Here is a 16,190-nt window from a genome sequence, read left to right as displayed (position 1 = left end):
GCCATGAACATCTTCATCAGGCAATCTTCAGGAAAATGAATTTTTAGCCTATGTACATGCATGTGAAACTTGACCAAGTGAAGAGAAGCATCCTCTTTTTCCTGATCCTTGAATTTTGGTAAATAAGTTTTCCATTCTATGCAAGGAATTTGATTTGGAAATCCTAGAATATGATCTCGATTCATAGGTGCATACCTTCTAGATTGAGAACTCATCTTGATTTCTGGATTCTACTGCCAGTGGAGTCTTTAGCTCAACTTGAAACTGTTTGGAGTCACCAAGTGAATGATTCAACCTTCATATGTCTAACTGTTGTCCACCATCAACAACCAGATCTAAAACTTGATACTCTTTCCTAAGGAAGATTAAACCATTCATCCCCAGTATGTTCGCCACTATGTTATCACTATGTAATTTAATAAGGATGAGAAATAATTGCAGAGGTAAGCACAAAACCACTTTGGAAGTTGGGATCTAGCCCTGCTAGCTTCGGAGAGGGATCTCTCTGTAAAATTTAGATTTGTTTGTTTTTATATCTTAGGCTAGTTATGAAGTTTAAGGTTTGATTTGTGAATTGGTTTGTATTGTATGGTTGGTTGATGTCCAGATTACCATTGGGTAATGGAGTTTGTTCCTTAAAATATGGATCAATTTCAGTATTTCGCAAATAGATTTCAAAGGGTGAGGTAGCCAAACTAATTGGATTCTTTAATTTTAAGTGAAATGAGTAAGAAGAAGAAGAAGATATCAATTAAGTACAGAGGAATTAAGAATTCTTTCACTTAATCTCAGTTGAAAACATAGAAATTATTCAAAGCTAGGATCAGAGTGTACATCTAAACAAATTATGTCCTCAACTTTCTACTGAATAATTCAGATTAAGAAGCAAATGTGTATGGTAAACAAAGAAATATAAACACATAAGACGATAGAGGCACTTCACCAACAATCTGATTAAAGAATCCTATGAAAGGGCTTTCTGTATTACTGATAAGTCCACTGAGGCTTCAAAAATATACAATAGCTTTCTTCTATACAAAAACCAACATCTCTTAATTCACATGATGAAGTATTTATAAAAAATTATTACAAAATATCTTGATTTAAAATATAAAGATTCATTTCAAAATATCCTAAACAGATTGTAATAGAACACAAATAAAGGAAACTAAAACTATTTGAAGAGTCATGGCACTATCCTTTAGGATTGTTGGTGATAAAGAAGAGAAATTCGAATTTGATTGCAACTCTTATTTGATGAGGTGGCATCCAAGTCACTAACTGTCCATGAGCTTTTTCCTCCCGAAATTATGAAAAATAAGGTCCAAGGATACCTTTGTATATCCTAAAACACAACATAAGTTAGAAAATGGAGAGAGGTTTTGTACATGTGGATACTAGAAACAAAAACCTCTTTCATATTTTGAAAATTCGTTTCCATCTGTTTAGAAACTGTATTTTAAAACAGTGTCTAAAAACAGGAAAATATGTTTGGAAAGCTTCATATGAATCTCCCAAACCATGCTAGATGTTAGAAAATGAGAGAGGTTTTTATACACGAGGCTGTTAGAAACAAAAACCTCTTTCAGTTTTTGAAAGTTTGTTCTCAAGTGTTTGTAAACAATGTTTCAAATTATTGTGTTGTATAGGGAAAAAACATAGTTTTAACTGACCATTTTCCAACTCGGTGTTGACTCAAATTTCCAACGTTCATTATTGATTTGGCGGGAGTGGGATGAAATGGATATATAACATGGATACGGGGAATGATGTGGAGGCACATAAGCATTGGTGAGAGGTGGGGACAAAAGGTCTATGTGGAAGGTGGTGAATGAAGTTGGAAACAGTGAGAAGTGACGAAAGACTTTTCCGGGGGGGGGGCACGATGAGAGAAGCGTGAGGGGGCAGGTGTGAAAGAAGGAGAGGGTGACACGTAGCAGAGGGTTCAGACCCACCCCCCCTTTTAACATGGCATATTTGTGACAAGGGGGGACTGAAACCATTCACCCGTTGTTGATCCGAGCGGGGGAAATCGCAACCATTGAAAAGAAATGCGCTTTACAAACGACAAATACTATCAGTCATATTCATTTTATTTAAAAATTAAAGTACCCTTAAATTAAATTCCATGCACTTTATTACATCTGCTAATCGTGGTTAATCACACGATTATTCTAAAAATAAAATAAAATTATTCTAATCATAATTTAAGCAATCCTAAGGCGCATTTAGACTTGCAGGCCTTTTTCTTTTCTTTTTCTATTTTTTTCTTGGAAATAATTTGCAGAATGAAATATTATTTACAATATCATCATATGCAAAAATTACAGCTACAATCAATTCATCCTATAGAATATAGGACTCTAACACAATCAACATTCCACGATCAAAACAACCCTTTAGCTGCTCCGTCAAAGGAAATCAAATGTGGCCTTGAAATATGGTCAATGTCAGCCCAAAACAATCCTCAAATCTCAATCAAACTTGGTCAAAAGAGAGAAAGTTTTGGTGTCATAGTCTGCAATTTTCTACGGTCAATACTAAAAGTCTACATTAGTCAAACTGCTCATAATTCCTCGTTTTGTGTGCCCTCGAATGTGGCCTTCAGAGATAAAAAATTTCCAATCACGAACGCAGGCAAAGGAGGTCAACTTCACCCTGGTCAACATTGGTCAATAGCTTTCAGCATACCTGCAACTCGGCCCAACCAAAAACAACCACTTGTCCTTCACATGAGATAGAGAAATCCTTTAAATCTAAGTTATACGAACCAATAGGAACAAGAGAGAGAAGATGTGTTGCGAGGTGATGAAGTGCCAAATGAGGTTTGAGGTCTCTCCTATTTATATGAATCAATGTTGGTGAAATGACATGTCTTTTAGGCTTCAAGAGCCTACATGATGATGTAGCTGACCTTGACAAATTACACGTGTGGGATTCAATTAAAAAACACTCTTCTCCTTGTCCAATTTGAGTGTTCTCTAGGTCAATTTTGGTCCTCTCGAAAAGAGGAATTTAATGCAATAATTATATCCATTAAATGAGTTGCCCAAAGTGGAATTTGACCCTAGTTGCATAATTTAACACTCCCTCTCAACTAGGGAGAATTCTATCTATCAATATTTGTCCAGCGATCATCAAGTCATGTTGTCATCATGTACCATCTCTCCTCATCTCATGATGGACATTCTTGAATCTAAATAATAAGAAATGTTGTAGGGGATCCCCAGCTACCACCCTACCTCTATCACCATCGAGGAGACTCTACTACCACCCAGAGTCATCATCATCATCATTATCATTAGGGATCCATAGCTACCACCTGGAACCAAATACAATGGGCGAGACCAACCTACCCCAAGCATAGGAATCACACTATATCCCAAAGTCCTTGAAAATAGGTGAGATAAATGTAAGGTTCACACTCTACCCTATTGTCCTTGATCATACATCTTAACCCTAAAGATTCAGATGGTAGAACACATGCATCCACCAACTTGGGTGAGATCCACCTACTGCAAGGGGTATGGATCACACTCTATCCCAAGTCCCTTAACCCATTGACCAGATGGGAGAGGTTATCCCACAAAGTGGGCAAGACGTTAATTGGGGCATACTCTCACTAGGGGAGATCCTAGGTCTCAACATCCTATCGGTTAGAGGTCTCTCATCCCTAGGAGCCCTATAGCTCCATCCCACACCCTGGGAGCTGAATCATGGGGGAAGAGCGTTGCTCAATGTCCTTGATAAGATATGACCCTTATTAGAAAGGGTCATCTCAACCAGTCTAAGCTGCTCCACAAAGACCAAGAACTTCCCTTTAGGCAAAGGTCGGTGAGGATGTTGACTATCTGGTTATCTGTCAAAATGTGAATAAGTCTCACGACTCCTCTCTACACCATGTCTTAGATAAAATGATATATGATCTCTATGTGCTTGGACTTATCATAGAAAATAGGATTCTCTGACAAAAAAATCCCACTCTTTTTGTCGCAATAGATAATTGTCGTGTCTAAAACATGCTCAAATATCTCTCCAAAGAGCTTCCTCGACCAAACTGCTTCACAACTCGCAAGGTTAGATGCAATATACTCAGCCTCAGTAGTGCTAAGTGGTAAAAAATTTTCCTTCCTTCTCATCCATGATATCATGGCGGATCCCAGACTGAAATAACATCTGGAAGTACTCTTATTGTTGACAACATTGCCAACCCAATCTGCATCTGCATATCCATGTAGTCTGACATCTCCAGTGGCATATCACAATCTAAGGTTAATAGTCCCATGTAGACACTCAGCACATGCTTGGAAGCAACCCAATGTACATGGTGAGGCTCAGTCATAAATTGGCTTAAGGTGTTCACTGAAAAACATATATCTAGGCAAGTATTCATGAGAAACATCAAAGCACCAACCAATTGTCTATACTCAAAAGGGTTTGTTAGGTCATGTCCAACAACCTATCCACACAACTTCTTGAAATTTATCTCCGTAGATGTAGCCAAGGAATTGCACTCAACCATCCCAAATCTCTCTAGTAATTTCGCAACATATTTTCCTTGTGAAAGGAAAATCTCGCCTCCCTTTTTCCATACTTCTAGTCCCAGTCAATAGTGCATCAAACCAAAGTATTTCATCTCGAATTTAGAATCCAACTTCCTCTTACATTCTAGAATTGGGGGGTCTGCACCTGTCATGAATAAGTCGTCGACATATAATACCAAAATGAGAGGCATATCTTGGATTTTTTTAAAGTACAAGTTTGGATCAACATTACTACTTGTCAATCCAAACTTTATCAAGTAATTGTGGATACAAGCATACCAAGCACGGCGGGCTTGCTTCAATCCATAGAGATATTTCTTCAATTGGAATACATGGGTCTTCCTGTCATAAAATTCAAATCCTGGAGGTTGTTCTACATACACTTCTTCTTGTAGAAAACCATGTAAGAAAGTGGTTTTCACATCCATTTGATGGAGAGTCCATCCAAGACTTGTAGCAAGGGCTACTATTGAACATATGGTTGTTGCTGGGTGATTTAATTGTAAGTTAAATCCCTGTCATTAATTCTCAACCCAGGGTTCGTAGAACTGACGAGGTATACCCGTCCTATATGTACTAGGTGGTTATTTATTAGAGTAGATTAATCTAATGCAATTAAAACTAATTACAAAGTTAATTAAATAAATCTAATCTAAATCAAACAAAACATAAAGAAATTGAAATCACAACTGCATAAAGGAAATAACACTTGCTTGAAATTGAAATCACACTTGCAGAATTGAAATGACACCACACTTGCATAAGTGAAATCACCCCACACTTGCATAAATGAAATCACACTTGCAGAATTGAAATCACACTTGCTGAGTTGAAATCACACCACACTTGCATAATTGAAATCATGCTTGCTGAATTGAAATCACACTCATAGATGTTGAAATGAAATCACACTTGTTGAAAGGAAAAAACACTTGCATAAAATGAAAACACACTTGGTGAATTGAAATGAAATAAAATAACTACAATATGTATGTACAAAGGTATGAAAATTGTGGTTGATGGGGGCCCTCCATTCCTCAGCAAGCACACTAAAAAACTATCACATCTTGGAGATCAAAGTGGCAATATGTATTTCATAAAATGAGTTACAAGATATTACAACAATTCTCTCTCCTCACTTTACAAACCACATGGATGGAACTTGGAACCTCCAACTAGAAACTAACAACTAACACTAACACTCACAACCTCTAACTTGCATCTAACAACTTGAAAACCCTTTGTATGAAGGGTGCACTCCTATTTATACAAAAATTGAGGATAACTGTACAATAAATATAGATCCTTAGATCTCTCCTAAATCCACATTTATCTCTTGTGGTTACAACCAATCTCCTAAAAATTCAAGATACAAATCCTCTCAAAATCCTCTCATCCATGATTCTTCTACTTTAGATGTGCATAGTTAATGATCCACATATTCTACAATTATTCCACAAATCCTCATGAGTTGGAATTTGAAATTCGAATTTGTGGTTGGGTGGCCAAGTAGGACCCTTCTAGAATCTCCAAGTAGGCCTACAATATCACAAAACTCATAACAATTTTAGATATATATGAAAATATGTTAATTTCCTAACATTTAATCAAAAATTCACTTATAATACTTAAAATTAATGACTTGGAAAATAATAATGATAAACCCATGTAATGATGAAAATTGTTACTAAATGTAGGGTTATGGAGTTATAGAGTTACATAATGAGGGTAAAATGATGGAAATGAAGGTGAAAGTGGATGACATTTTGGAGGCCCAAAAGTTGTATATCAGGCCACAGGAGAAATATATGATCATAATCTTCTCCCTCTTTTTGAGAGAATCCACGAGCTATGAATCTTACCTTGTATTTTTCAATGCTTCCATCAACCCCATGCTTGATATTATAGATTCATTTGGAGGTTACCATAGATCTTCCCTTCAGTCTCGACACAATATCCCATACATCATTTTTCATTATAGACTCATATTCTTTGGCCATTGCATCCTTCCAGACTTTTTCCTTCACGACTTCTTGAAAGGTACTTGGTTCAGCTTGAATCATATTTCTCATAGCTACAACACATGCTTGGTACCTGCATGGCTTCTTATTTCCTTGAAAGTTCCACGAGTAGCAACATGTTTCTCGACATCTTTTAGTGTGTCTTTGATCCAAAGTGGTATTTTCCTGGTAGGTGGATCACTTGGAGGAGCATCAAAGGGGTCCATAGGATCCATGGGATCATCAACGACCTCCTTTTCAAATTCATGCAGAGAAGGACCTTCTAGAATATACATATCATCACTCTTGTCTTTAGGAGGTGGAGGAAAAGGGAGGTCCCTTACTTTTCTAAAACCAACATCTTCATCAAATGTTACATCCATGCTAAATTCAACCTTCCTTTGACCAGAAATATATATTCTAAATTCTTTAGAATCTTCACTATATCCAACAAATGTACCTTTCCTTCCTGTAGCTTCTAGCCTGTTTCTTTGATCCTTCCGCACATAGTAGTATGCGGGGTAGCCAAAAATCCAGAGATGACCAATATTAGGCTTGGCACTTGTGAATACTTCCTCGGGAGTCATTTTCCAAAGATTGATGAGGCAACATGTTTTGAACATATACTTCTGTGTTTGTTGCTTCAGCCCAAAGGAACTTTGGCAACTTTTGATCATGCAACATGGCTTGGGAAACTTCTATAATGGACCTATTATTTCGCTCAGCCACTCCATTTTTCTTTGGAGTGTAGGGCACAATGGTCTCTTTCATAATTCCTCCATTCTTGAAAAAGTCTATAAATTCATTTGAGTTGTATTCCCTACCTTTGTTGGACCTAAAGATCTTTATTTTCTCCCCTGTATAATTTTCAACCAAAGCCTTGAACTCCTTGAATATTTTGAATTCCTCATCCTTATTCTTCAAATAGTATATCCATGTCTTCCTTAAGAAATCGTCGATGAAGGTGATGTAGTAAAGATGACCCCCAAGTGAATGCATGGGCATTGGACCACATATATCATAATGAATAAGATGAAGGATGTATTTCGTCTTGTTTTTGCTAGAAGGGAATGGTCCCCTTGTCTTCTTAATTCCTCCATTCTTGAAAAAGTCTATAAATTCATTTGAGATGTATTCCCTGCCTTTGTTGGACCTGAAGATCTTTATTTTCTCCCCTGTATAATTTTCAACCAAAACCTTGAACTCCTTGAATATTTTGAATTCCTCATCCTTATTCTTCAAATAGTATATCCATGTCTTCCTTAAGAAATCGTCGATGAAGGTGATGTAGTAAAGATGACCCCCAAGTGAATGCATGGGCATTGGACCACATATATCATAATGAATAAGATGAAGGATGTATTTCGTCTTGTTTTTTCTAGAAGGGAATGGTCCCTTGTCTTCTTTCCACTCGTACACCTAGGGCATACTCCATCATGTTGAGCTAGAACGTCAGGGATCCCGGAAAACAACTTCTTCAATTTTTGAAGTGCATCATAGTGTAGATGGTCCAACCTTCGATGCCACAACTCACTTTGATGATTTATATTATGGGCCATAGCTAGAAGGGGTCTTCCTGTGACTCTATAGAGTCCTTCAAACCTAGATCCAAATGTAAAGACATCTCTCATATAGGATGCAATAGGCCAATTGAGTATTTTTCATTTAATGAATGAAACCCTTATTCCTTTATCCTCCAAAGAACATGTCGAAACCAAATTATTCTTCAATCCTGACACATATAATACATCATGAAGTAAGACCGATTACCTAGAGTTCAAAGGAAATTTGACAGACCCAAATCCCTTTACGATATGAGAGGTATTATCACCAAGAATAATGTTCAAATTGGTCTCCCTCTCTACCAAATTAGAAAGAACCTCCTTATATCTAGAAAAGTGGTGAGGGGCCCCACTATAAACCATCAGGCTATCCAAAGAATCCAAAGGAGATGAACTACATAATGTGGAAATAAGAATATATTCATATTGATTAGTAACATTGCCTTCATACCTGGAGTTCCTTGACCTCTTTGGAGGAAAATACCTATCTTCACGATCATCAGGGGAGTTTCTTCTTCTTTCATTCCTTGTATCCTCCCTTCTTGCATATGACATGTTTTTGTTGAAGCCACAATTACTATTGTAGGACCTTGAAGAGTTTCTTCTTGGAGCATGTCTTTTTTAAGGACAATCTCAAGCATAGTGACCCTTTCGATGACAATTGTAACACTCAACATATCTATCTCGCCTTCTTGAATCCTTGGAATCTCGATTAGATTGAGGAGGTCTTATTAATTTAAATGAATTTCCTTTCCTTTCTTTGCATTCTTTTTCTTTCCTTGAGCAATGCAGGCACTGGGCTCTCCTTCATTTGATCCTTGAACTCTTCCTCTAGTTATCATCCTTGATTCTTCTTGAGTGAGCTTTCCAACAAGCTCATCAAATGATGGGAAGCTATTGTTGTTGCTTATAGTAGTAATGAAGGTTTCCCAAATGGGAGGGAGGCCTCTAAGAGTTACAATCACCAATTCCCTATCAAGTGTGGTTTCCCCAATTCTTTGCAATTGATCTCTAAGACGAGATATCCTCATAATGTATGATTGCATAGATTCTCCTTTGTTCATCTTCGTGTCTTTGAGTTGATCTTTCAAAGAGATGATTTCATTACATTTTTTGACTTCATACATGCCAACTATCTTATTATACATGTCCTTATACCTTCTCACATTTCCAACATACGCAAGTAAATCATATTGTAAACCATCATCTATAATTTTATTTTCTTTTAACTCACCTTTCTTATGCTTGTTTTTTATAGCAACGAAGGCATTTTCTGGAGGCTCCGGTACTCTTCCTTGAATGAAGTCCAAAACATCATTATTATCAGCTATTATTTCCAACTTGACTTTCCATGCAACAAAGTTAGATGAGTCACCTAACTTCTCATGCTCCTTGAAGAGAGAGGAAGACATTTTTACCAAAATATTTTCCCTTTCTCGACTAGCTACTAGAAAATGGATGCTCTTTCTCTATGTCTCTTGGGCTTGTCTTCAACTCAACTCTGGTTCCATGTTAAATTTTCATCAGTTTGTTCTATGATGCAACTATCACTTCATCAATATCTAATAGTATCCAATTTAACAAATTTTATTCTTCAATTATCCAATAATAGTAGAGAAATAGTAGGTAGAACAATTAAACAAATGCACAATGGAAGACAACCAAGAGACAAGAGACACAAGTTTGGTCAGTAACTACGGCGAAACCCACTATGGGGAAAACCCTTGCAAATATTCTTCTTATTAGATTGTCTTCAAATGTTTAGAAAAGAAAGAGTACATCATCCAATATCCAATTTCAATATCCAAAGAGAGAGAGTCAACAGGAGTAAACTCAAGTGTAAATCTGTCCCAGTCAACAACATTCAACAACAATAGTGCGTGCCCTAACCAGTCAATATTCCACGGTCAAAACAACCCTTTAACAACTCAGTCAAAGACAGTCAAATGCGGCCTTTAAAGATGGTAAAAGTCATCACAAAAAAGTCCTCAAAAACTTAGTCAAACTCGGTCAAAAGAGAGAGAAAGTATGTTGTCACAGTCTAATTTTCTGCGGCCAATCTTGAAATTCAATGTCAATCAAACCTCTCAGAATTCCTCGTTTTGTGTGCCCTCCAATGCGGCTTGAGAGATCAAAATTTTCCACCCAAGAACATAGTTAAAGGAGGTCAACTTCACCCTAGTCAACATTGGTTAACACCCTGCAATAGACCTATAACTCGGCCCAATCATAAACAACCACCCGTCCTTCACATGAGAGAGAGAAATCCTTTAAATGTGAGCTATACAAACCAATATGAATAGGAGAGAGAAGATGTGTTGAGAGGCAATGAAGTGCCAAATGACGTTTGAGGTTTCTTCTATTTATATGAATCAATGTGGGTGAAACGACATGTCTTTTGGGCTTCATGAGCCTACATGATGTTGTAGCCCACCTTAACAATTTACACATGTGTGGGCTTTAATTCAAAAACACAATTCTCCTTGTCCAATTTTAGTGATCTTTAGGTCAATTTTGGTCCTCTCGAAAAGAGGAATTCAATGCAATAATTATATGCATTAAATGAGCTATCAAATGTGGGATTTTACACTAGTTGCATAATTTAACAAGGGGAGGGAGGGCGGGTCGCCATTGCCCCACCTAGTTAATGAGCAAGAGGACATGACAACACACCCCCGACAAGTGTAATAGCTAATTGAATGGAATTAAAATCACCCTCAAATGGGCATATGAGGGGAAGACGTGGTGGTGAGATCAATAACATGAAGTGTGTGGGGAGGGTGACCATGGTGAAGAGTCTAGTACTATTACATTGTCTGTCATTCACCGGGCTCTAGGCAGAGGGAAGGGAAATTCGATATATAATGAAATATCCCCATACAAGTGAAAATCATGTGAATATAAGGCAGTGGGATGGAAGTGGACAAGAGAAAACAAATCAAGTTGAGGTTTTCATCACCCTGCCGCATGCCTAATAATGGGTGAAATGATCTTTCCCTCAAACCTTGACATATGATTTTGGTAAGTGATAATTTAATATGGAGCAATGGTTATGGTAACTACCAATTCAACTGTCTCACTTGCAGTTAATCCAGTTCCAATTAGGGGAAGGGGAAACTATTGCTATTTTGTTTTCCTCCCTAATGGCACACAAGGTAGACTGACTCATTTCTCTTTCCAGGTGATATCCTCTTTCAATTTTGGTTCTTCTTCTTTATTTATGATTGCAAATTTTTTTATCTCATGTAGTAATTTTTGTTTCATTCTCTTTTCTTGGCTAGAGTGTCTTGGTGGGTGGATTATTTATGTGCGATGCCCATCACCTGAAGGCTATCTATAGGGGAGGGTCGTGGAGTTTTAGGAGGCTCACATCCTTGCTCGGTGTTGTCACATCCGTGTTTTCCTCCATATTGGTTGTGTTCGTAAGACCTTGCAGAGCTTGTTTTGGGTTGAGCACCATTCTAGGATCTTGTGGTGTGTGAATTCTTGGTGTTCAAAGGGTTTATATTATATTATTGAATTCCTACCACCAATTCAGGAAGTGTGGAAGGTGTCTGTATTGTCATTGGGTAGTGTCTCAGTGAACGCCTTGAATGTTCAATGGCATTCCCATTATTCTATTGTTTGGTGTCAAAACATTGGTTGGGGATTGTATGCCTTAGCCACTTCTGCGCACTTGGACCTAGTTGGCAAGGTCTCCATGTAGACATACCATCAATTCATCCACCTCTTAGTGTCTAGCCATATCATTCTGAGGCAGTACTATGTGGGGAGTGATTATCTTGGTAAGGGAAAAATATGGCTTACCTTTGGGCCTCCAAGTGTTGTTGTTGCCATGCCACAAAAGAGGGACAAAGACAGAAGAGGGGCCACTTATTATCAAGAGTGGGTCCACATGGGACACAATCACTTTCATCACCAGATTTAAGACTTTGCAACACGATATCAGGAGCACACTCCAACCCATGTACGAGAGGAACTATCCAAGTCTAAAGGGGAAGCCTCTTCTCACAAAAATTCCCTCCCAGATACAAAAATCCTATTTGAGTGGGTTAATTGGATCCCTAACAAGGGACATACGAGAGGTCGATTTAATTAATACATGTAGATGGTGGATTTGTATTGGCAAATGAAATTCCTTTTGGGGTGTACTATTTTGGATCAACATGAGTCTCAGTTAGACCTTCTTTGATCTTTGGATCACTTGCACGAGCATCTGAGGGATTTTGATCATAGGTTGGAGAGGATTGAACATCATATTGACATCCCCCCAACAACAGGTAGATCTTCGATAGATCCAACAACTCTTATTCCTGTGGAAGGCTATGATTTCGACCCTTTAGCTTGAATTTGTTATGGTTCTGGTTTGTGACTGCAATTCTACAACTATTTTTGTTTGAGGCCAATTCGGCTAATATCTTTGTATTAGTTTAGTTTCTATAGTTATTGTTAGTTCTTAGTTGTCTCTCTCATCTCTAAGGTGAGTACATTTTTGGCTATGTTCTGGTCTCTCATGTGAGAGACCAGATTGACTTCTTGTAATCCTCGATGTAATTCCTTGTTTTTGCAGATAATAAAATTCACCTCACAGTTTTTTAATAATATATTAAATATTTGAAATTTCTTTATAGAATATGAATCTCATTTAAACAAATATATTTATATATTACTATCCTAGATCCATCTTAACTCCAGATCTACCAAGCATCATGACGAATCAAATCTATTTTCACTCTAAAAGATGTTTGCATCTCAAGAGATTTGATCCCTCTGAACACTTGGTAATTTTTATTTTATTTTGACTGAGTCAAAATGTTAAAGAGGACATTACAACATCTCTCCCATATGAGGCTAGATAATTTTGTGTTTTTTTTTAACCTAATCAAAATATTAAACATTACAACATCTCTACTATACTAAACTAAAAAGCACATCTCAACACAATAAATTTATTTATTTATTTATTATTAATAACAATTTTTAATTCTTAATTTTTAATTATTAATAAATATATTTAAATAATAAATAATTAATAAATAGGTAAATATTATTTAATAGGAAGGATACCCTTTAATAAAGATAATTGTTTGTAATAAGCAATTTGTCTATGAAATGGAGTTAAAGATCAAAATTATCTATTAAAAATTAACCAAAATAAGATCTCTTACACTTTGATGACCATACGCTATAATCCCTATTCAAATATTAATAGAGTCCCTTATATTTTCATGACAATACCTATTTCATGATGATACCTAATACTGGTGGGACAATGTAAATGCAATTTCTTTGCAAATATTAATGAAGTTCCTTATATTTTCATGACAATACTTAATGACTCTGGGATAATAAAAGCATGGTACAGCCAATACGGCTGAGTAAAAGGGTCCTACAACCAATACTAATGGAAAGGTTGATAAGCTTCCCTTCATTGTGATATAGACATTGTTAGTTCTTAATAGTAGGAGTGGGATAGTTTAAGTATCATTAAATCAATACAAATGAAATATCCAAACAGCACATGTATTAATGACCACAACTAATAATACTATATTCATATGATATCCAAATAGCACTGAAGTCCTCTATGTATTAATGACCACACATAATAGTTCTATATTCATGCCCATACCGAATAATAATGTTGGGATAGTTTAAGCATTTTACACTCCATACAAATGCAGAGGTTGTACGGCTTCCCTAAATTGCAATATAAATTGATTTTTAAATATAAATGTTATTGATTTTTCATAATGGTGAGATATAAATGCTATTTTTAATAATGGTGTGATGGTTTAAGTATATATTAATTAAAAGTGTAATATCAATTAATAAAGTTCCTCTATAACATAGGCATTATTAATTCTTAATAATAACAAGACAAGTTATATGGTTGAAGTCCATGCCATGAGCGGGCGTGAAGAAAAACAACACCATTGGAAAGTTCCGTTGTTGCTGAAATATTGGAATTACGAATACCTCACACAGTTTTTAAAAAAAATCTCAAATCATGACAATTTTATACTTTGTTTTGATAAAGTCCCATATCTACACTTTTCACTTGGTCATCTAATTTTTATGTGAAATAATTGTTAAATGCAAAACAAAAGTTGGAGGTTTTAGAAGCTAAAGAGCGGGAAAGAGATCATAAATTTCATATAATAACAGTTGAGAACAAGCCTTTAACAGAAAGCAATAAAGTTTTAAAAGAACAAGTGGCATTGCTACAAGAAGCTTTCCTTATAGGGAAGACAGAATGACAATGCATGAAGGCGGATCTGCAAAACATAAAGAAATTTGTAGTGGAAAGTACAGGGGTGGTGAATGCGAAATCATCTCAGGATAAAGGGAAAATGATTGCCCAAATAGACAACCACGAAGAGAAAGCAAGAGAAGAAAGGAAAGGAGATTCCACCAAAGTTTCCAAAACTTGGGCTTAAGTTATTAGCAATTCCGCTAATAAGGAAGGAGAAATAAACATTCAGGTTGACAACATGCAAGATAGAGAAGGCAAGGAAAGACAAAATAGAGCAGCAAACATAATTATTAAAGGGGTGAAAGACTACGAGAAAAATGAATGTACACTTGACTTTGCAAGACACTACTTGAAAGATAAGTTGTTATGGCAAGGACAAATATGCCAAGCATGGAGGGTGGGTAAGTTTAACAGTAGAGAGCCAGGCCCATAAAAGTCATCATGCCTAGCTTACGTGATAAATATATCATTCTAAGCAATAAGCATCTCTTGAGGGGTTCTCGCTTTTTCCTAGAAGAAGATTTAACTATAAAACAACATGAGGAAAGGAGGGAGGAAATGTTAAAGGTTAGGGAAGCAAGAGATGAAGGCAATAGAGCATGGATTTATAAAGGCAAAGCTGTGATGACGCGATTTGGACCTCCTTCCAAAACAGAGCAACAATATGGTAATAAAGAAGAGGCAAAAAACTCTTCAATACGAAATCGGGAAGCAAGGTCAGTATGGGAAAGCAGGGACAGAGATTCAAATGTGAGTTTTGCATGTCCAAATAAATAGCAATCAAGTCATACCCAGGTTTCCTTAATATTAGTTTGTTGGAACTGTAGAGGTTACCCATGGAGATAAGGACCTGGGTTAGGGCCTATTGCAGAAGATAGAGACATAATTTGCCTCTTAGAAACACGTGAGAAAGAAGGGTGCAAGACACCTCTGTTTGAAGGATACTGGAAAATGACAGTGTGGAACGAGGCAGCAGGGAATGACAAAGGGCATGAGGGTATCATGGTTTTAGTAAGGGATAAAGAAGGTTGCCTCATTTAGTTAGAAAAAGAAGATTCAAATAAGCAATTCATTTGGTTTAAAATATCAGAAAATGGAAATCGCATCAGAATTGCAACATGCTATTTTGCACTACAAGTTTCAAAAATCTACAAAGGTAGAGGGCTTGACCACAAAGATCCATTTGCATCCTTAAAAGCAGATATTGCAACATATTCACAGCTAGGTGAAGTCCTTATAGCGAGTGATTTCAATGCTAGGATTGCAAGTGAGCAAGCTAGCATTATTTGTTGTAAATATGATTGCGACCCTATTTGGCTTACATAAGAGAGTAATCATCAGTGGGAAAGAATTTCAGAGGACAAAGGATGCAATCTCTTTGGTGAAAAATTGCTTACTCTATGTGGGGCCTTTGATTTAGTCATTTGTAATGGCTTGACTAGATGGGCGAAGTCCGGTAATTTCACTTGCAATATTTACAATGGAGCAAGTGTATTGTATAATTTACTCGCATGGTTTGTATGAGAAAATGGAGGAAGTTTTGATTGGAGATCAGTTGTGGGACTTAAAATTATATCACAAGCCAATTTATTTATGTTTCTCTTGGATTGGAAAGAAACAATTAGAGTAAAAAATTCAGCATGTCCAACAAAATCTCCCACCGGGCAGAATTCTTTTGACTCTAGAAATTTATTGTAATACCTTCAAAATGACGAAAGAGAGGCTCTTCGAGAAGGAGAAAATCACAATTCACGGCCTTCATAGTCATGAATTAACGCATTTAATTCAATGAGCACTTGCAAAGTGAAAAAGAACAAAAATTAATAAG

This window comes from Pinus tabuliformis, chromosome 1_1, assembly GCF_031772625.1.
Source record: "Pinus tabuliformis cultivar Carrire ecotype Pingquan chromosome 1_1, CPIR1, whole genome shotgun sequence".
NCBI classification, from domain to species: Eukaryota; Viridiplantae; Streptophyta; class Pinopsida; order Pinales; family Pinaceae; genus Pinus; species Pinus tabuliformis.
Note: the sequence above shows the minus strand (reverse complement) of the source record.